Source organism: Lissotriton vulgaris, chromosome 5 (assembly GCF_964263255.1).
Source record: "Lissotriton vulgaris chromosome 5, aLisVul1.2, whole genome shotgun sequence".
Classification (NCBI taxonomy): Eukaryota; Metazoa; Chordata; class Amphibia; order Caudata; family Salamandridae; genus Lissotriton; species Lissotriton vulgaris.
Window position 1 is genome coordinate 1,544,465,079 of NC_141693.1, and position 21,086 is coordinate 1,544,486,164.

Below are 21,086 nucleotides of genomic sequence, written 5' to 3' on the forward strand. Positions count from 1 at the left end.
AGTACCAATGGTCTCATCAACCTTAAAGGCGGCCATTTTAGCGCACCAACCACTCGGATGCATGAGCTCCTTTTGACTCTTTACATGCTCGATCTCGTAATGGTCGGTAAGCAATGAAAACATGTTTACATATTTGTCCGCCCAAATCAACTCCTTGACTTCTAGTGGGACGTGCTGGGCAATCTTCTCCTTTCGAGAAGGTGCAGAGTCCCCCCCCGCAATCGGCAATGGCCGCTTACCTGAAGTAGACCCCACGCTTGTCGCCGAACTTGGGCCTGCTGTACTTCCAACCGCTGGGACCTGCGGGGGAACAGGAGATGGAGCTTTCGCAGCCTCCCTCGATTCCCGCAGTTGTCTCATCACTGCCCGGGCGTCGTCAGCCGTGGCGCCCTCGCTATCGTTTCCCAACCACGCTGCCAATTGCGCCGCTAACTCGGGGGGCATATCCTCCCTGTTCGCAGGGGTGACCACCACAGGGATTGGGTTCCCCTCCTTTGGCGCCGGGGTTGGCTCTTCTCGTGGCGCTTCGGGAACCGGGGTCTCCCCCCCAAGTGCTCCCCTTCTGGGCCTCTTGCTCTTTCCACCGGGAATTGTTCCCGGTAAAGGCCGTTTTGGTCCTCCCTCCCCGTCCTTGGCCTCAACCTTTCTCTTCAGATCGGTTATCTCCTTCATGAGCATACGGAGCATCTCATCGGTACCGACCCGCTTTCCGACCTTCTTGGGCATTCTTAGACGGGATATCTGTAAGAAAAAAAGAGGGATTACAACGCTCAAAATTGTTCTTCGTTCCGTCTCGAGCTCACGTGCAGCGGGGAGGTGCAGCTTCAGAGCACAGGAACAAGAGGATGCTTTGTTGGCTTCCGCTCCTTTTATCCGTCTTCAGGGTGGGCGTGAACCCGCCCCCGCCTGCCTCCAAGGGCGTGGCCGGCCGTGTTGGTGTCTAGGCCAGCCCACTCGAGGGCGGGAAAAAGGCGCGCCCCGGCTACGCCGCTTCGGGCATACCAGCCGAGACTCGCCTCCCGCCCAAGATGGCTTCCCGGGGGGATCGTGGTACTCGACCATACGTTCGGGAGGACCGATTGGTCGCCCCTTTCCATAAGAGCTGATATTGGTTTTCACCTCAGATGGGACTCGAACCCACAATCCCTGGCTTAGGAGGCCAGTGCCTTATCCATTAGGCCACTGAGGCACAGATAAACACTTGCAGTCTAGAGGCATTATTTAAATGTATTCAATCGTCAAACACTGGTGTCTGCACACAGGACATTTCTCAGTTCTCTCCATAAGTGAACTTCCCATTTTCATCCTCTTCCATCCCCGACTTTAACACTCTGTTCTGTGCTATAATGGAGGCTCTGAATTTCGAGCAAGTGGAGAGAAATTGGAGGAGAACCACTTTCGACTCAACACTTCTTCTTTCCTGGATGCTTTTCTCAATAAACTGGGCTTTGACAGTGGTATCAAGCCGTCCTTGTCTTCAGCAGGACACAGAAACAGGCACCAAGTCTCCTAACCAAGTTCAACCACACTCTGCAACTTAATAGACCAATGCTTTACAAATTAGCCAACTGTGTCATCAGCAAAGGCAGCCAATGTGCCAATCCTTTATAATTCTTTTAGAAGTACTTTTCTTTCTCGTAGGCAAAATTAGCACTTTAACTACACACATCATACAGATTTTACACTTGAAGCACTCCATGAACACATACTTACAGACCTTGCATTTCATCTACACACCCTTAAGCTAAAAACCCATTCTGTCAAGTCAAAATTCTGCAACCCTATTACATATTCAGTGCGTGTACATAGAAGCACTTCTTAATGCCACTAACATGGACAAGATTTTAGGCTGAAGATGCAATCTAAATGACTGTGCAGTATGTACTCCACTTCATGAATAATTAGGAATGAGATCATGATGGCTATAAGAGTATTGGAAGAGCCTGCTTCCATTCTGAATGGAAAGCTGAGTTGTGTGACCATTGGCAAAAACCGACCACGAAGGGACTCGAACCCTCAATCTTCTGATCCGAAGTCAGACACCTTATCCATTAGGACACACGGTCATATGTCCTGCTGTGCTTATTTTTATAATGTAGGTGGTATGCAAGGATGGGAAATATGATATTCATAGTTATTTAGGTTTACATCCCATTGTGTTTTTTCAGCTCCTTTCAATTAAAGCACTCTTTTGGAATCTATATAATGAGAATGTCACCAGTACGATAAGCTTTTGTTTTCTTTTTTGCATTTATACCTCTTTCTTCATGAGATTAAAGCTCAGTTGTATGCTTTACATAGCTCTGGATATTTACAGAAGTGGAGAGAAACTGTTTTGGCAGTAGTACAAACTGCTCCTTTCTGGATATGCCAATTTAAACACACTCAAAGGTTGTATACGTTTCATGAATCCTGACTTGCCCTATTCAAGTAGCTGAAAGCCTGTCACCACCTCTAGAAACAACAGTTACACCAATCCAATTCAAATCATTTTTTCCAAAGGAATATCTTCTGCCGGGTCAAAGTTGCATCTGACAAAGATAGGTGTTTAAAAATCTACTTTGTAGTTTCAGAACACCAACATGACTCTAAAGAGTACACAAGTAAAATGGTACCATTTCAAAGTTCGTAAAACCTCATAAGCTTCTGAGCGGAAGCATGTAATAAATATATCAATTTTTCTGGAAAAGTAAGAGTGGATATTGGTTTTCACCTCAGATAGGACTCGAACGCACAATCCCTGGTTTAGGAGGCCAGTGCCTTATCCATTAGGCCACTGAGGCACAGATAAACACTTGTAGTCTAGAGGCATTATTTAAATGTATTCAATTGTCAAACACTGGTGTCTGCACACAGGACATTTCTCAGTTCTCTCCATAAGTAAACTTCCCATTTTCATCCCTCTTCCATCCCCGACTTTAACACTCTGTTCTGTGCTATAATGGAGGCTCTGCATTTCGAGCAAGTGGAGAGAAATTGGAGGAGAACCACTTTCGACTCAACACTTCTTCTTTCCTGGATGCTTTTCTCAATAAACTGGGCTTTGACAGTGGTATCAAGCCGCCCTTTTCTTCAGCAGGACTCAGAAACAGGCACCAAGTCTCCTAACCAAGTTCAACCACACTCTGCAACTTAATAGACCAATGCTTTACAAATTAGCCAACTGTGTCATCAGCAAAGGCAGCCAATGTGCCAATCCTTTATAATTCTTCTGTAGTACTTTTCTTTCTCATAGGCAAAATTAGCACTTTAACTGCACAAATCATACAGATTTTACACTTGAAGCACTCCATGAACACATACTTACACACCTTGCAGTTCATCTACACACCCTTAAGCTAAAAACCCATTCTGTCAAGACAAAATTCTGCAAACCTAGTACATATTCAGTGCGTGTACATAGAAGCACTTTTTAATGCCACAAAAATGGAAAAGATTTTAGGCTGAAGATGCAATCTAAATGACTGTGCAGTATGTACTACACTTCATGAATAATTAGGATTGAGAACATGATGGCTATAAGAGTATTGGAAGAGCCTGCTTCCATTCTGAATGGAAAGCTGAGTTGTGTGACCATTGGCAAAAACCAACCACGAAAGGACTCAAACCCTCAATCTTCTGATCCGAAGTCAGACGCCTTATCCATTAGGCCACGCGGTCATATGTCCTGCTGTGCTTATTTTTATAATGTAGGTGGTATGCAAGGATGGGAAATATGATATTGATAGTTATTTAGGTTTACATCCCATTGTGTTTTTTCAGCTCCTTTCAATTAAAGCACTCTTTTGGAATCGATATAATGAGAATGTCACCAGTACGATAAGCTTTTGTTTTCTTTTTTGCATTTAAACCTCTTTCTTCATGAGATTAAAGCTCAGTTGTATGCTTTATATAGCTCTGGATATTTCCAGAAGTGGAGAGAAACTGTTTTGACGGTAGTACAAACTGCTCCTTTCTGGATATGCCAATTTACACACGCTCAAAGGTTGTATATGTTTCATGATTCCTGACTTGCCCTATTCAAGCAGCTGAAAGCCTGTCACCACCTCTAGAAACAACAGTTACACCAATCCAATTCAAATCATTTTTTCCAAAGGAATATCTTCTGCCGGGTCAAAGTTGCATCTGACAAAGATAGGTGTTTAAAAATCTACTTTGTAGTTTCAGACCACCAACATGACTCTGAAGAGTACAGAAGTAAAATGGTACCATTTCAAAGTTCCTAATACCACATAAGCTTCTGAGCGGAAGCATGTAATAAATATATAAATTTTTCTGGAAAAGAGTGGATATTGGTTTTTACCTCAAATGGGACTCGAACCCACAAACCCTGGCTTAGGAGGCCAGTGCCTTATCCATTAGGCCACTGAGGCACAGATAAACACTTGCATTCTAGAGGCAAAATTTAAATGCATTCAATCGTCAAACACTGGTGTCTGCACACAGGACATTTCTCAGTTCTCTCCATGAGTAAACTTCCCATTTTCATCCTCTTCCATCCCCGACTTTAACACTCTGTTCTGTGCTATAATGGAGGCTCTGCATTTCGAGCAAGTGGAGAGAAATTGGAGGAGAACCACTTTCGACTCAACACTTCTTCTTTCCTGGATGCTTTTCTCAATAAACTGGGCTTTGACAGTGGTATCAAGACGTCCTTGTCTTCAGCAGGACACAGAAAAAGGCACCAAGTCTCCTAACCAAGTTCAACCACACTCTGCAACTTAATAGACCAATGCTTTACAAATTAGCCAACTGTGTCATCAGCAAAGGCAGCCAATGTGCCAATCCTTTATAATTCTTCTGTAGTACTTTTCTATCTCGTAGGCAAAATTAGCACTTTAACTGCACAAATCATACAGATTTTACACTTAAGGCACTCCATGAACACATACTTACACACCTTGCATTTCATCTACACACCCTTAAGCTAAAAACCCATTCTGTCAAGTCAAAATTCTGCAAACCTATTACATATTCAGTGCGTGTACATAGAAGCACTTTTTAATGTTACTAAAATGGACAAGATTTTAGGCTGAAGATGTAATCAAAATGACTGTGCAGTATGTACTCCACTTCATGAATAATTAGGAATGAGAACATGATGGCTATAAGAGTATTGGAAGAGCCTGCTTCCATTCTGAATAGAAAGCTGAGTTGTGTGACCATTGGCAAAACCCGACCACGAAGGGACTCAAACCCTCAATCTTCTGATCCGAAGTCAGACGGACACGCAGTCATATGTCCTTCTGTGCTTATTTTTATAATGTAGGTCGTATGCAAGGATGGGAAATATGATATTGATAGTTATTTAGGTTTACATCCCATTGTGTTTTTTCAGCTCCTTTCAATTAAAGCACTCTTTTGGAATCGATATAATGAGAATGTCACCAGTACGATAAGCTTTTGTTTTCTTTTTTGCATTTAAACCTCTTTCTTCATGAGATTAAAGCTCAGTTGTATGCTTTACATAGCTCTGGATATTTCCAGAAGTGGAGAGAAACTGTTTTGACAGTAGTACAAACTGCTCCTTTCTGGATATGCCAATTTACACACGCTCAAAGGTTGTATATGTTTCATGAATCCTGACTTGCCCTATTCAAGTAGCTGAAAGCCTGTCACCACCTCTAGAAACAACAGTTACACCAATCCAATTCAAATCATTTTTTCCAAAGGAATATCTTCTGCCGGGTCAAAGTTGCATCTGACAAAGATAGGTGTTTAAAAATCTACTTTGTAGTTTCAGAACACCAACATGACTCTGAAGAGTACAGAAGTAAAATGGTACCATTTCAAAGTTCCTAATACCACTTAAGCTTCTGAGCGGAAGCATGTAATAAATATATCAATTTTTCTGGAAAAGTAAGAGTGGATATTGGTTTTTACCTCAGATTGGACTCGAACCCACAGTCGCTGGCTTAGGAGGCCAGTGCCTTATCCATTAGGCCACTGAGGCACAGATAAACACTTGCAGTCTAGAGGCAATATTTAAATGTATTCAATCGTCAAACACTGGTGTCTGCACACAGGACATTTCTCTGTTCTCTCCATAAGTAAACTTCTCATTTTCATCCTCTTCCATCCCCGACTTTAACACTCTGTTCTGTGCTATAATGGAGGCTCTGCATTTCGAGCAAGTGGAGAGAAATTGGAGGAGAACCACTTTCGACTCCACACTTCTTCTTTCCTGGATGCTTTTCTCAATAAACTGGGCTTTGACAGTGGTATCAAGTCGTCCTTGTCTTCAGCAGGATACAGAAAAAGGCACCAAGTCTCCTAACCAAGTTCAACCAAACTCTGCAACTTAATAGACCAATGCTTACCAAACTCTGCAACTTAATAGACCAATGCTTTACAAATTAGCCAACTGTGTCATCAGCAAAGGCAGCCAATGTGCCAATCCTTTATAATTCTTCTGTAGTACTTTTCTATCTCGTAGGCAAAATTAGCACTTTAACTGCACAAATCATACAGATTTTACACTTAAGGCACTCCATGAACACATACTTACACACCTTGCATTTCATCTACACACCCTTAAGGTAAAAACCCATTCTGTCAAGTCAAAATTCTGCAAACCTATTACATAATAAGTGTGTGTACATAGAAGCACTTTTTAATGCCACTAAAATGGACAAGATTTTAGGCTGAAGATGCAATCTAAATGACTGTGCAGTATGTACTCCACTTCATGAATAATTAGGAATGTGAACATGATGGCTATAAGAGTATTGGAAGAGCCTGCTTCCATTCTGAACGGAAAGCTGAATTGTGTGACCATTGGCAAAAACCGACCACGAAGGGACTTGAACCCTCAATCTTCTGATCCAAAGTCAGACGCCTTATCCATTAGGCCACGCAGTCATATCTCCTGCTGTGCTTATTTTTATAATGTAGGTGGTATGCAAGGATGGAAAATATGATATTCATAGTTATTTAGGTTTACATCCCATTGTGTTTTTTCAGCTCCTTTCAATTAAAGCGCTCTTCTGGAATCTATATAATGAGAATGTCACCACTACGATAATCTTTTGTTTTCTTTTTTGCATTTAAACCTCTTTCTTCATGAGATTAAAGCTCAGTTGTATGCTCACATAGCTCTGGATATTTCCAGAAGTGGAGAGAAACTGTTTTGACAGTAGTACAAACTGCTCCTTTCTGGATATGCCAATTTACACACACTCAAAGGTTGTATACATTTCATGAATCCTGACTTGCACTATTCAAGTAGCTGAAAGCCTGTCACCACCTCTAGAAACAACAGTTACACCAATCCAATTCAAATCATTTTTTCCAAAGGAATATCTTCTGCCGGGTCAAAGTTGCATCTGACAAAGATAGGTGTTTAAAAATCTACTTTGTAGTTTCAGAACACCAACATGACCCTGAAGAGTACAGAAGTAAAATGGTACCATTTCAAAGTTCCTAATACCTCATAAGCTTCTGAGCGGAAGCATGTAATAAATATATAAATTTTTCTGGAAAAGTAAGAGTGGATATTAGTTTTCACCTCAGATGGGACTCGACCCACAAACCCTGGCTTTGGAGGCCAGTGCCTTATCCATTAGGCCACTGAGGCACAGTTAAAACACTTGCACTCTAGAGGCATTATTTAAATGTATTCAATCGTCAAACACTGGTGTCTGCACACAGGACATTTCTCAGTTCTCTCCATAAGTAAACTTCCCATTTTCATCCTCTTCCATCCCCGACTTTAACACTCTGTTCTGTGCTATAATGGAGGCTCTGCATTTCGAGCAAGTGGAGAGAAATTGGAGGAGAACCACTTTCGACTCAATACTTCTTCTTTCCTGGATGCTTTTCTCAATAAACTGGACTTTGACAGTGGTATCAAGCCGTCCTTGTCTTCAGCAGGACACAGAAACAGGCACCAAGTCTCCTAACCAAGTTCAACCACACTCTGCAACTTAATAGACCAATGCTTTACAAATTAGCCAACTGTGTCATCAGCAAAGGCAGCCAATGTGCCAATCCTTTATAATTCTTCTGTAGTACTTTTCTTTCTCGTCGGCAAAATTAGCACTTTAACTGCACAAATCATACAGATTTTACACTTGAAGCACTCCATGAACACATACTTACACACCTTGCATTTCATCTACACACCCTTAAGCTAAAAACCCATTCTGTCAAGTCAAAATTCTGCAAACCTATTACATATTCAGTGCGTATACATAGAAGCACTTTTTAATGCCACTAAAATGGTGAAGATTTTAGGCTGAAGATGCAATCTAAATGACTGTGCAGTATGTACTCCACTTCATGAATAATTAGGAATGAGAACATGATGGCTATAAGAGTATTTAGAGAGACTGGTTCCATTCTGAATGGAAAGCTGAGTTGTGTGACCATTGGCAAAAACCGACCACGAAGGGACTCTACCCTCAATCTTCTGATCCGAAGTCAGACGCCTTATCCATTTGGCCACGCAGTCATATGTCCTGCTGTGCTTATTTTTATAATGTAGGTGGTATGCAAGGATGGAAAATATGATATTCATAGTTATTTAGGTTTACATCCCATTGTGTTTTTTCAGCTCCTTTCAATTAAAGCACTCTTTTGGAATCTATATAATGAGAATGTCACCAGTACGATAAGCTTTTGTTTTCTTTTTTGCATTGAAACCTCTTTCTTCATGAGATTAAAGCTCAGTTGTATGCTTTACATAGCTCTGGATATTTCCATAAGTGGAGAGAAATTGTTTTGACAGTAGTACAAACTGCTCCTTTCTGGATATGCCAATTTACACACACTCAAAGGTTGTATACGTTTCATGAATCCTGACTTGCCCTATTCAAGTAGCTGAAAGCCTGTCACCACCTCTAGAAACAACAGTTACACCAATTCATTTCAAATCATTTTTTCCAAAGGAATATCTTCTGCCGGGTCAAAGTTGCATCTGACAAAGATAGGTGTTTAAAAATCTACTTTGTAGTTTCAGAACACCAACATGACCCTGAAGAGTACAGAAGTAAAATGGTACCATTTCAAAGTTCCTAATACTTCATAATCTTCTGAGCAGAAGCATGTAATGAATATATAAATTTTTCTGGAAAAGTAAGAGTGGATATTGGTTTTCACTTCAGATGGGACTCGAACCCACAATCCCTGGCTTAGGAGGCCAGTGCCTTATCCATTAGGCTACTGAGGCACAGAAGCACTTGCAGTCTAGAGGCATTATTTAAATGTATTCAATCATCAAACACTGGTGTCTGCACACAGGACATTTCTCAGCTCTCTCCATAAGTAAACTTCCCATTTTCATCCTCTTCCATCCCCGACTTTAACACTCTGTTCTGTGCTATAATGGAGGCTCTGCATTTCGAGCAAGTGGAGAGAAATTGGAGGAGAACCACTTTCGACTCAACACTTCTTCTTTCCTGGATGCTTTTCTCAATAAACTGGGCTTTGACAGTGGTATCAAGCCGTCCTTGTCTTCAGCAGGACACAGAAACAGGCAACAAGTCTCCTAACCAAGTTCAACCACACTCTGCAACTTAATAGACCAATGCTTTACAAATTATCCAACAGTGTCATCAGCAAAGGCAGCCAATGTGCCAATCCTTTATAATTCTTCTGTAGTACTTTTCTTTCTCGTAGGCAAAATTAGCACTTTAACTGCACAAATCATACAGATTTTACACTTGAATCACTCCATGAACACATACTTACACACCTTGCATTTCATCTACACACCCTTAAGCTAAAAACCCATTCTGTCAAGTCAAAATTCTGCAACCCTATTACATATTCAGTGCGTGTACATAGAAGCACTTCTTAATGCCACTAACATGGACAAGATTTCAGGCTGAAGATGCAATCTAAATGACTGTGCAGTATGTACTCCACTTCATGAATAATAAGGAATGAGAACATGATGGCTATAAGAGTATTGGAAGAGCCTGCTTCCATTCTGAACGGAAAGCTGAGTTGTGTGACCATTGGCAAAAACCGACCACGAAGGTACTCGAACCCTCAATCTTCCGATCCAAAGTCAGACGCCTTATCCATTAGGACACGCAGTCATATGTCCTGCTGTGCTTATTTTTATAACGTAGGTGGTATGCAAGGATGGGAAATATGATATTGATAGTTATTTAGGTTTACATCCCATTGTGTTTTTTCAGCTCCTTTCAATTAAAGCACTCTTTTGGAATCTATATAATGAGAATGTCACCAGTACAATAAGCTTTTGTTTTCTTTTTTGCATTTAAACCTCTTTCTTCATGAGATTAAAGCTCAGTTGTATGCTTTACATAGCTCTGGATATTTCCAGAAGTGGAGAGAAACTGTTTTGACAGTAGTACAAACTGCTCCTTTCTGGATATGCCAATTTACACACGCTCAAAGGTTGTATATGTTTCATGAATCCTGACTTGCCCTATTCAAGTAGCTGAAAGCCTGTCACCACCTCTAGAAACAACAGTTACACCAATCCAATTCAAATCATTTTTTCCAAAGGAATACCTTCTGCAGGGTCAAAGTTGCATCTGACAAAGATAGGTGTTTAAAAGTCTACTTTGTAGTTTCAGAACACCAACATGACTCTGAAGAGTACAGAAGTAAAATGGTACCATTTCAAAGTTCGTAATACCTCATAAGCTTCTGAGCGGAAGCATGTAATAAATATATCAATTTTTCTGGAAAAGTAAGAGTGGATATTGGTTTTCACCTCAGATAGGACTCGAACCCACAATCCCTGGCTTAGGAGGCCAGTGCCTTATCCATTAGGCCACTGAGGCACAGATAAACACTTGCAGTCTAGAGGTATTATTTAAATGTATTCAATCGTCAAACACTGGTGTCTGCACACAGGACATTTCTCAGTTCTCTCCATAAGTAAACTTCCCATTTTCATCCCTCTTCCATTCCCGACTTTAACACTCTGTTCTGTGCTATAATGGAGGCTCTGCATTTCGAGCAAGTGGAGAGAAATTGGAGGAGAACCACTTTCGACTCAACACTTCTTCTTTCCTGGATGCTTTTCTCAATAAACTGGGCTTTGACAGTGGTATCAAGCCGTCCTTTTCTTCAGCAGGACACAGAAACAGGCACCAAGTCTCCTAACCAAGTTCAACCACACTCTGCAACTAAATAGACCAATGCTTTACAAATTAGCCAACTGTGTCATCAGTAAAGGCAGCCAATGTGCCAATCCTTTATAATGTTTCTGTAGTACTTTTCTATCTCGTAGGGAAAATTAGCACTTTAACTGCACAAATCATACAGATTTTACACTTGAAGCACTCCATGAACACATACTTACACACCTTGCATTTCATCTACACACCCTTAAGCTAAAAACCCATTCTGTCAAGTCAAAATTCTGCAAACCTATTACATATTCAGTGCGTGTACGTAGAAGCACTTTTTAATGCCACTAAAATGGACAAGATTTTAGGCTGAAGATGCAATCTAAATGACTGTGCAGTATGTACTCCACTTCATGAATAATTAGGAATGAGAACATGATGGCTATAAGAGTATTGGAAGAGCCTGCTTCCATTCTGAACGGAAAGCTGAGTTGTGTGACCATTGCCAAAATCTGACCACGAAGGGACTCGAACCCTCAATCTTCTGATCCGAAGTCAGACGCCTTATCCATTAGGCCACGCAGTCATATATCCTGCTGTGCTTATTTTTATAATGTAGGTGGTATGCAAGGATGGAAAATATGATATTCATAGTTATTTAGGTTTACATCCCATTATGTTTTTTCAGCTCCTTTCAATTAAAGCACTCTTTTGGAATCTATATAATGAGAATGACACCAGTACAATAAGCTTTTGTTTTCTTTTTTGCATTTAAACCTCTTTCTTCATGAGATTAAAGCTCAGTTGTATGCTTTTCATAGCTCTGGATATTTCCAGAAGTGGAGAGAAACTGTTTTGACAGTAGTACAAACTGCTCCTTTCTGGATATGCCAATTTACACACGCTCAAAGGTTGTATATGTTTCATGAATCCTGACTTGCCCTATTCAAGTAGCTGAAAGCCAGTCACCACCTCTAGAAACAACAGTTACACCAATCCAATTCAAATCATTTTTTCCAAAGGAATACCTTCTGCCGGGTCAAAGTTGCATCTGACAAAGATAGGTGTTTAAAAATCTACTTTGTAGTTTCAGAACACCAACATGACTCTGAAGAGTACAGAAGTAAAAAGGTACCATTTCAAAGTTCCTATTACCACATAAGCTTCTGACGGAAGCATGTAATAAATATATCTATTTTTCTGGAAAAGTAAGAGTGGATATTGGTTTTTACCTCAGATGGGACTCGAACCCACAATCCCTGGCTTAGGAAGCCAGTGCCTTATCCATTAGGCCACTGAGGCACAGATAAACACTTGCAGTCTAGAGGCAATATTTAATTGTATTCAATCGTCAAACACTGGTGTCTGCACACAGGACATTTCTCTGTTCTCTCCATAAGTAAACTTCCCATTTTCATCCTCTTCCATCCCCGACTTTAACACTCTGTTCTGTGCTATAATGGAGGCTCTGCATTTCGAGCAAGCGGAGAGAAAATTGGAGGAGAAACACTTTCGACTCAACACTTCTTCTTTCCTGGATGCTTTTCTCAATAAACTGGGCTTTGACAGTGGTATCAAGCCGTCCTTGTCTTCAGCAGGACACAGAAACAGGCACCAAGTCTCCTAACCAAGTTCAACCACACTCTGCAACTTAATAGACCAATGCTTTACAAATTAGCCAACTGTGTCATCAGCAAAGGCAGCCAATGTGCCAATCCTTTATAATTCTTCTGTAGTACTTTTCTTTCTCGTATGCAAAATTAGCACTTTAACTACACAAATCATACAGATTTTACACTTGAAGCACTCCATGAACACATACTTACAGACCTTGCATTTCATCTACACACCCTTAAGCTAAAAACCCATTCTGTCAAGTCAAAGTTCTGCAACCCTATTACATATTCAGTGCGTGTACATAGAAGCACTTCTTAATGCCACTAACATGGACAAGATTTTAGGCTGAAGATGCAATCTAAATGACTGTGCAGTATGTACTCCACTTCATGAATAATTAGGAATGAGAACATGATGGCTATAAGAGTATTGGAAGAGCCTGCTTCCATTCTGAATGGAAAGCTGAGTTGTGTGACCATTGGCAAAAACCGACCACTAAGGGACTCGAACCCTCAATCTTCTGATCCGAAGTCAGATGCCTTATCCATTAGGCCACACGGTCATATGTCCTGCTGTGCTTATTTTTATAATGTAGGTGGTATGCAAGGATGGGAAATATGATATTGATAGTTATTTAGGTTTACATCCCATTGTGTTTTTTCAGCTCCTTTCAATTAAAGCACTCTTTTGGAATCGATATAATGAGAATGTCACCAGTACGATAAGCTTTTGTTTTCTTTTATGCATGTACACCTCTTTCTTTATGAGATTAAAGCTCAGTTGTATGCTTTACATAGCTCTGGATGTTTCCAGAAGTGGAGAGAAACTGTTTTGACAGTAGTACAAACTGCTCCTTTCTGGATATGCCAATTTACACACGCTCAAAGGTTGTATATGTTTCATGATTCCTGACTTGCCCTATTCAAGCAGCTGAAAGCCTGTCACCACCTCTAGAAACAACAGTTACACCAATCCAATTCAAATCATTTTTTCCAAAGGAATATCTTCTGCCGGGTCAAAGTTGCATCTGACAAAGATAGGTGTTTAAAAATCTACTTTGTAGTTTCAGACCACCAACATGACTCTGAAGAGTACAGAAGTAAAATGGTACCATTTCAAAGTTCCTAATACCACATAAGCTTCCGAGCGGAAGCATGTAATAAATATATCAATTTTTCTGGAAAAGTAAGAGTGGATATTGGTTTTACCTCAAATGGGACTCGAACCCACAAACCCTGGCTTAGGAGGCCAGTGCCTTATCCATTAGGCCACTGAGGCACAGATAAACACTTGCATTCTAGAGGCAATATTTAAATGCATTCAATCGTCAAACACTGGTGTCTGCACACAGGACATTTCTCAGTTCTCTCCATAAGTAAACTTCCCATTTTCATCCTCTTCCATCCCCGACTTTAACACTCTGTTCTGTGCTATAATGGAGGCTCTGCATTTCGAGCAAGTGGAGAGAAATTGGAGGAGAACCACTTTCGACTCAACACTTCTTCTTTCCTGGATGCTTTTCTCAATAAACTGGGCTTTGACAGTGGTATCAAGCCGTCCTTGTCTTCAGCAGGACACAGAAAAAGGCACCAAGTCTCCTAACCAAGTTCAACCACACTCTGCAACTTAATAGACCAATGCTTTACAAATTAGCCAACTGTGTCATCAGCAAAGGCAGCCAATGTGCCAATCCTTCATAATTCTTCTGTAGTACTTTTCTTTCTCGTAGGCAAAATTAGCACTTTAACTACACAAATCATACAGATTTTACACTTGAAGCACTCAATGAACACATACTTACAGACCTTGCATTTCATCTACACACCCTTAAGCTAAAAACCCATTCTGTCAAGTCAAAATTCTGCAACCCTATTACATATTCAGTGCGTGTACATAGAAGCACTTCTTAATGCCACTAACATGGACAAGATTTTAGGCTGAAGATGCAATCTAAATGACTGTGCAGTATATACTCCACTTCATGAATAATTAGGAATGAGAACATGATGGCTATAAGAGTATTGGAAGAGCCTGCTTCCATTCTGAATGGAAAGCTGAGTTGTGTGACCATTGGCAAAAACCGACCACGAAGGGACTCGAACCCTCAATCTTCTGATCCGAAGTCAGACGCCTTATCCATTAGGCCACACGGTCATATGTCCTACTGTGCTTTTTTTTATAATGTAGGTGGTATGCAAGGATGGGAACTATGATATTGATAGTTATTTAGGTTTACATCCTAATGTGTTTTTTCAGCTCCTTTCAATTAAAGCACTCTTTTATAAATCGATATAATGAGAATGTCACCAGTACGATAAGCTTTTGTTTTCTTTTTTGCATTTAAACCTCTTTCTTCATGAGATTAAAGCTCAGTTGTATGCTTTACATAGCTCTGGATGTTTCCAGAAGTGGAGAGAAACTGTTTTGACAGTAGTACAAACTGCTCCTTTCTGGATATGCCAATTTACACACGCTCAAAGGTTGTATATGTTTCATGAATCCTGACTTGCCCTATTCAAGTAGCTGAAAGCCTGTCACCACCTCTAGAAACAACAGTTACACCAATCCAATTCAAATCATTTTTTCCAAAGGAATATCTTCTGCCGGGTCAAAGTTGCATCTGACAAAGATAGGTGTTTAAAAATCTACTTTGTAGTTTCAGACCACCAACATGACTCTGAAGAGTACAGAAGTAAAATGGTACCATTTCAAAGTTCCTAATACTCATTAAGCTTCTGAGCGGAAGCATGTAATAAATATATCAATTTTTCTGGAAAAGTAAGAGTGGATATTGGTTTTTACTTCAGATGGGACTCGAACCCACAAACCCTGGCTTAGTTGGCCAGTGCCTTATCCATTAGGCCACTGAGGCACAGATAAACACTCGCATTCTAGAGGCAATAATTAAATGTATTCAATCGTCAAACACTGGTGTCTTCACACAGGACATTTCTCAGTTCTCTCCATAAGTAAACTTCCCATTTTCATCCTCTTCCATCCCCGACTTTAACACTCTGTTCTGTGCTATAATGGAGGCTCTGCATTTCGAGCAAGTGGAGAGAAATTGGAGGAGAACCACTTTCGACTCAACACTTCTTCTTTCCTGGATGCTTTTCTCAATAAACTGGGCTTTGACAGTGGTATCAAGCCGTCCTTGTCTTCAGCAGGACACAGAAAAAGGCACCAAGTCTCCTAACCAAGTTCAACCACACTCTGCAACTTAATAGACCAATGCTTTACAAATTAGCCAACTGTGTCATCAGCAAAGGCAGCCAATGTGCCAATCCCTTATAATTCTACTGTAGTACTTTACTATCTCGTAGGCAAAATTAGCACTTTAACTGCACAAATCATACAGATTTTACACTTAACGCACTCCATGAACACATACTTACACACCTTGCATTTCATCTACACACCCTTAAGCTAAAAACCCATTCTGTCAAGTCAAAATTCTGCAAACCTATTACATATTCAGTGCGTGTACATAGAAGCACTTTTTAATGCCACTAAAATGGACAAGATTTTAGGCTGAAGATGTAATCTAAATGACTGTGCAGTATGTACTCCACTTCATGAATAATTAGGAATGAGAACATGATGGCTATAAGAGTATTAGAAGAGCCTGCTTCCATTCTGAATGGAAAGTTGAGTTGTGTGACCATTGGCAAAAACCGACCACGAAGGGACTCGAACCCTCAATCTTCTGATCCGAAGGCAGACGCCTTATCCATTAGGCCACGCGGTCATATGTCCTGCTGTGCTTATTTTTATAATGTAGGTGGTATGCAAGGATGGAAAATATGATATTCATAGTTATTTAGGTTTACATCCCATTGTGTTTTTTCAGCTCCTTTCAATAAAAGCACTCTTTTGGAATCGATATAATGAGAATGTCACCAGTACGATAAGCTTTTGTTTTCTTTTTTGCATTTAAACCTCTTTCTTCATGAGAATAAAGCTCAGTTGTATGCTTTACATAGCTCTGGATATTTCCAGAAGTGGAGACAAACTGTTTTGACAGTAGTACAAACTGCTCCTTTCTGGATATGCCAATTTACACACGCTCAAAGGTTGTATATGTTTCATGAATCCTGACTTGCCCTATTCAAGTAGCTGAAAGCCTGTCACCACTTCTAGAAACAACAGTTACACCAATCCAATTCAAATCATTTTTTCCAAAGGAATATCTTCCGCCGGGTCAAAGTTGCATCTGACAAAGATAGGTGTTTAAAAATCTACTTTGTAGTTTCAGAACACCAACATGACCCTGAAGAGTACAGAAGTAAAATGGTACCATTTCAAAGTTCCTAATACTTCATAATCTTCTGAGCAGAAGCATGTAATAAATATATACATTTTTCTGGAAAAGTAAGAGTGGATTTTGGTTTTCACCTCAGATGGGACTCGAACCCACAATCCCTGGCTTAGGAGGCCAGTGCCTTATCCATTAGGCCACTGAGGCACAGAAACACTTGCAGTCTAGAGGCATTATTTAAATGTATTCAATCGTCAAACACTGGTGTCTGCACACAGGACATTTCTCAGTTCTCTCCATAAATAAACTTCCCATTTTCATCCTCTTCCATCCCCGACTTTAACACTCCGTTCTGTGCTATAATGGAGGCTCTGCATTTCGAGCAAGTGGAGAGAAATTGGAGGAGAACCACTTTTGACTCAACACTTCTTCTTTCCTGGATGCTTTTCTCAATCAACTGGGCTTTGACAGTGGTATCAAGCCGTCCTTGTCTTCAGCAGGACACAGAAAAAGGCACCAAGTCTCCTAACCAAGTTCAACCACACTCTGCAACTTAATAGACCAATGCTTTACAAATTAGCCAACTGTGTCATCAGCAAAGGCAGCCAATGTGCCAATCCTTTATAATTCTTCTGTAGTACTTTTCTATCTTGTAGGGAAAATTAGCACTTTAACTGCACAAATCATACAGATTTTACACTTGAAGCACTCCATGAACACATACTTACAGACCTTGCATTTCATCTACACACCCTTAAGCTGAAAACCCATTCTGTCAAGTCAAAATTCTGCAACCCTATTACATATTCAGTGTGTGTACATAGAAACACTTCTTAATGCCACTAACATGGACAAGATTTTAGGCAGAAGATGCAATCTAAATGACTGTGCAGTATGTACTACACTTCATGAATAATTAGGAATGAGAACATGATCGCTATAAGAGTATTGGAAGAGCCTGCTTCCATTCTGAATGGAAAGCTGAGTTGTGTGACCATTGGCAAAAAACGACCACGAAGGGACTCGAACCCTCAATCTTCTGATCCGAAGTCAGACGCCTTATCCATTAGGACACGCAGTCATATGTCCTTCTGTGCTTATTTTTATAATGTAGGTGGTATGCAAGGATGGGAAATATGATATTGATAGTTATTTAGGTTTACATCCCATTGTGTTTTTTCAGCTCCTTTCAATTAAAGCACTCTTTTGGAATCGATATAATGAGAATGTCACCAGTACGATAAGCTTTTGTTTTCTTTTTTGCATTTAAACCTCTTTCTTCATGAGATTAAAGCTCAGTTGTATGCTTTACATAGCTCTGGATATTTCCAGAAGTGGAGAGAAACTGTTTTGACAGTAGTACAAACTGCTCCTTTCTGGATATGCCAATTTACACACGCTCAAAGGTTGTATATGTTTCATGAAGCCTGACTTGCCCTATTCAAGTAGCTGAAAGCCTGTCACCACCTCTAGAAACAACAGTTACACCAATCCAATTCAAATCATTTTTTCCAAAGGAATATCTTCTGCCGGGTCAAAGTTGCATCTGACAAAGATAGGTGTTTAAAAATCTACTTTGTAGTTTCAGAACATCAACATGACTCTGAAGAGTACAGAAGTAAAATGGTACCATTTCAAAGTTCCTAATACCACTTAAGCTTCTGAGTGGAAGCATGTAATAAATATATCAATTTTTCTGGAAAAGTAAGAGTGGATATTGGTTTTTACCTCAGATTGGACTCGAACCCACAATCACTGGCTTAGGAGGCCAGTGCCTTATCCATTAGGCCACTGAGGCACAGATAAACACTTGCAGTCTAGAGGCAATATTTAAATGTATTCAATCGTCAAACACTGGTGTCTGCACACAGGACATTTCTCTGTTCTCTCCATAAGTAAACTTCCCATTTTCATCCTCTTCCATCCCCGACTTTAACACTCTGTTCTGTGCTATAATGGAGGCTCTGCATTTCGAGCAAGTGGAGAGAAATTGGAGGAGAACCACTTTCGACTCCACACTTCTTCTTTCCTGGATGCTTTTCTCAATAAACTGGGCTTTGACAGTGGTATCAAGTCGTCCTTGTCTTCAGCAGGATACAGAAAAAGGCACCAAGTCTCCTAACCAAGTTCAACCAAACTCTGCAACTTAATAGACCAATGCTTACCAAACTCTGCAACTTAATAGACCAATGCTTTACAAATTAGCCAACTGTGTCATCAGCAAAGGCAGCCAATGTGCCAATCCTTTATAATTCTTCTGTAGTACTTTTCTATCTCGTAGGCAAAATTAGCACTTTAACTGCACAAATCATACAGATTTTACACTTAAGGCACTCCATGAACACATACTTACACACCTTGCATTTCATCTACACACCCTTAAGGTAAAAACCCATTCTGTCAAGTCAAAATTCTGCAAACCTATTACATAATAAGTGTGTGTACATAGAAGCACTTTTTATTGCCACTAAAATGGACAAGATTTTAGGCTGAAGATGCAATCTAAATGACTGTGCAGTATGTACTCCACTTCATGAATAATTAGGAATGTGAACATGATGGCTATAAGAGTATTGGAAGAGCCTGCTTCCATTCTGAACGGAAAGCTGAGTTGTGTGACCATTGGCAAAAACCGACCACGAAGGGACTTGAACCCTCAATCTTCTGATCCGAAGTCAGACGCCTTATCCATTAGGCCACGCAGTCATATCTCCTACTGTGCTTATTTTTATAATGTAGGTGGTATGCAAGGATGGAAAATATGATATTCATAGTTATTTAGGTTTACATCCCATTGTGTTTTTTCAGCTCCTTTCAATTAAAGCACTCTTCTGGAATCTATATAATGAGAATGTCACCACTACGATAAGCTTTTGTTTTCTTTTTTGCATTTAAACCTCTTTCTTCATGAGATTAAAGCTCAGTTGTATGCTCACATAGCTCTGGATATTTCCAGAAGTGGAGAGAAACTGTTTTGACAGTAGTACAAACTGCTCCTTTCTGGATATGCCAATTTACACACACTCAAAGGTTGTATACATTTCATGAATCCTGACTTGCACTATTCAAGTAGCTGAAAGCCTGTCACCACCTCTAGAAACAACAGTTACACCAATCCAATTCAAATCATTTTTTCCAAAGGAATATCTTCTGCCGGGTCAAAGTTGCATCTGACAAAGATAGGTGTTTAAAAATCTACTTTGTAGTTTCAGAACACCAACATGACCCTGAAGAGTACAGAAGTAAAATGGTACCATTTCAAAGTTCCTAATACCTCATAAGCTTCTGAGCGGAAGCATGTAATAAATATATAAATTTTTCTGGAAAAGTAAGAGTGGATATTAGTTTTCACCTCAGATGGGATTCGACCCACAAACCCTGGCTTTGGAGGCCAGTGCCTTATCCATTAGGCCACTGAGGCACAGTTAAAACACTTGCACTCTAGAGTCATTATTTAAATGTATTCAATCGTCAAACACTGGTGTCTGCACACAGGACATTTCTCAGTTCTCTCCATAAGTAAACTTCCCATTTTCATCCTCTTCCATCCCCGACTTTAACACTCTGTTCTGTGCTATAATGGAGGCTCTGCATTTCGAGCAAGTGGAGAGAAATTGGAGGAGAACCACTTTCGACTCAATACTTCTTCTTTCCTGGATGCTTTTCTCAATAAACTGGACTTTGACAGTGGTATCAAGCCGTCCTTGTCTTCAGCAGGACACAGAAACAGGCACCAAGTCTCCTAACCAAGTTCAACCACACTCTGCAACTTAATAGACCAATGCTTTACAAATTAGCCAACTGTGTCATCAGCAAAGGCAGCCAATGTGCCAATCCTTTATAATTCTTCTGTAGTACTTTTCTTTCTCGTCGGCAAAATTAGCACTTTAACTGCACAAATCATACAGATTTTACACTTGAAGCACTCCATGAACACATACTTACACACCTTGCATTTCATCTACACACCCTTAAGCTAAAACCCCATTCTGTCAAGTCAAAATTCTGCAAACCTATTACATATTCAGTGCGTATACATAGAAGCACTTTTTAATGCCACTAAAATGGTGAAGATTTTAGGCTGAAGATGCAATCTAAATGACTGTGCAGTATGTACTCCACTTCATGAATAATTAGGAATGAGAACATGATGGCTATAA

At 40.2% G+C, this 21,086-nt stretch overlaps 16 non-coding genes across 16 annotated transcripts; all 16 read right to left on the reverse strand.

The window, feature by feature from the left end:
- Positions 1 to 1,116: 1,116 nt before the first annotated feature.
- Positions 1,117 to 1,189, reverse strand: TRNAR-CCU (transfer RNA arginine (anticodon CCU)). Its single transcript has one exon. It is a non-coding gene; the product is annotated as a tRNA-Arg (tRNA).
- A 3,111-nt stretch (positions 1,190 to 4,300) lies between these two features.
- On the reverse strand, positions 4,301 to 4,373 carry TRNAR-CCU (transfer RNA arginine (anticodon CCU)). Its single transcript has one exon. It is a non-coding gene; the product is annotated as a tRNA-Arg (tRNA).
- Positions 4,374 to 5,880: 1,507 nt separating this feature from the next.
- TRNAR-CCU (transfer RNA arginine (anticodon CCU)) lies at positions 5,881 to 5,953 on the reverse strand. Its single transcript has one exon. It is a non-coding gene; the product is annotated as a tRNA-Arg (tRNA).
- An 835-nt stretch (positions 5,954 to 6,788) lies between these two features.
- Positions 6,789 to 6,861, reverse strand: TRNAQ-UUG (transfer RNA glutamine (anticodon UUG)). The gene has a single exon. It is a non-coding gene; the product is annotated as a tRNA-Gln (tRNA).
- A 2,235-nt stretch (positions 6,862 to 9,096) lies between these two features.
- TRNAR-CCU (transfer RNA arginine (anticodon CCU)) lies at positions 9,097 to 9,169 on the reverse strand. Its single transcript has one exon. It is a non-coding gene; the product is annotated as a tRNA-Arg (tRNA).
- Positions 9,170 to 10,687: 1,518 nt separating this feature from the next.
- TRNAR-CCU (transfer RNA arginine (anticodon CCU)) lies at positions 10,688 to 10,760 on the reverse strand. The gene has a single exon. It is a non-coding gene; the product is annotated as a tRNA-Arg (tRNA).
- An 804-nt stretch (positions 10,761 to 11,564) lies between these two features.
- Positions 11,565 to 11,637, reverse strand: TRNAR-UCG (transfer RNA arginine (anticodon UCG)). The gene has a single exon. It is a non-coding gene; the product is annotated as a tRNA-Arg (tRNA).
- Positions 11,638 to 12,280: 643 nt separating this feature from the next.
- On the reverse strand, positions 12,281 to 12,353 carry TRNAR-CCU (transfer RNA arginine (anticodon CCU)). The gene has a single exon. It is a non-coding gene; the product is annotated as a tRNA-Arg (tRNA).
- An 804-nt stretch (positions 12,354 to 13,157) lies between these two features.
- On the reverse strand, positions 13,158 to 13,230 carry TRNAR-UCG (transfer RNA arginine (anticodon UCG)). The gene has a single exon. It is a non-coding gene; the product is annotated as a tRNA-Arg (tRNA).
- A 643-nt stretch (positions 13,231 to 13,873) lies between these two features.
- On the reverse strand, positions 13,874 to 13,946 carry TRNAR-CCU (transfer RNA arginine (anticodon CCU)). The gene has a single exon. It is a non-coding gene; the product is annotated as a tRNA-Arg (tRNA).
- Positions 13,947 to 14,749: 803 nt separating this feature from the next.
- Positions 14,750 to 14,822, reverse strand: TRNAR-UCG (transfer RNA arginine (anticodon UCG)). The gene has a single exon. It is a non-coding gene; the product is annotated as a tRNA-Arg (tRNA).
- Positions 14,823 to 16,343: 1,521 nt separating this feature from the next.
- On the reverse strand, positions 16,344 to 16,416 carry TRNAR-UCG (transfer RNA arginine (anticodon UCG)). The gene has a single exon. It is a non-coding gene; the product is annotated as a tRNA-Arg (tRNA).
- Positions 16,417 to 17,060: 644 nt separating this feature from the next.
- On the reverse strand, positions 17,061 to 17,133 carry TRNAR-CCU (transfer RNA arginine (anticodon CCU)). Its single transcript has one exon. It is a non-coding gene; the product is annotated as a tRNA-Arg (tRNA).
- Positions 17,134 to 17,934: 801 nt separating this feature from the next.
- TRNAR-UCG (transfer RNA arginine (anticodon UCG)) lies at positions 17,935 to 18,007 on the reverse strand. The gene has a single exon. It is a non-coding gene; the product is annotated as a tRNA-Arg (tRNA).
- A 644-nt stretch (positions 18,008 to 18,651) lies between these two features.
- Positions 18,652 to 18,724, reverse strand: TRNAR-CCU (transfer RNA arginine (anticodon CCU)). Its single transcript has one exon. It is a non-coding gene; the product is annotated as a tRNA-Arg (tRNA).
- An 835-nt stretch (positions 18,725 to 19,559) lies between these two features.
- TRNAR-UCG (transfer RNA arginine (anticodon UCG)) lies at positions 19,560 to 19,632 on the reverse strand. The gene has a single exon. It is a non-coding gene; the product is annotated as a tRNA-Arg (tRNA).
- Positions 19,633 to 21,086: the final 1,454 nt, after the last annotated feature.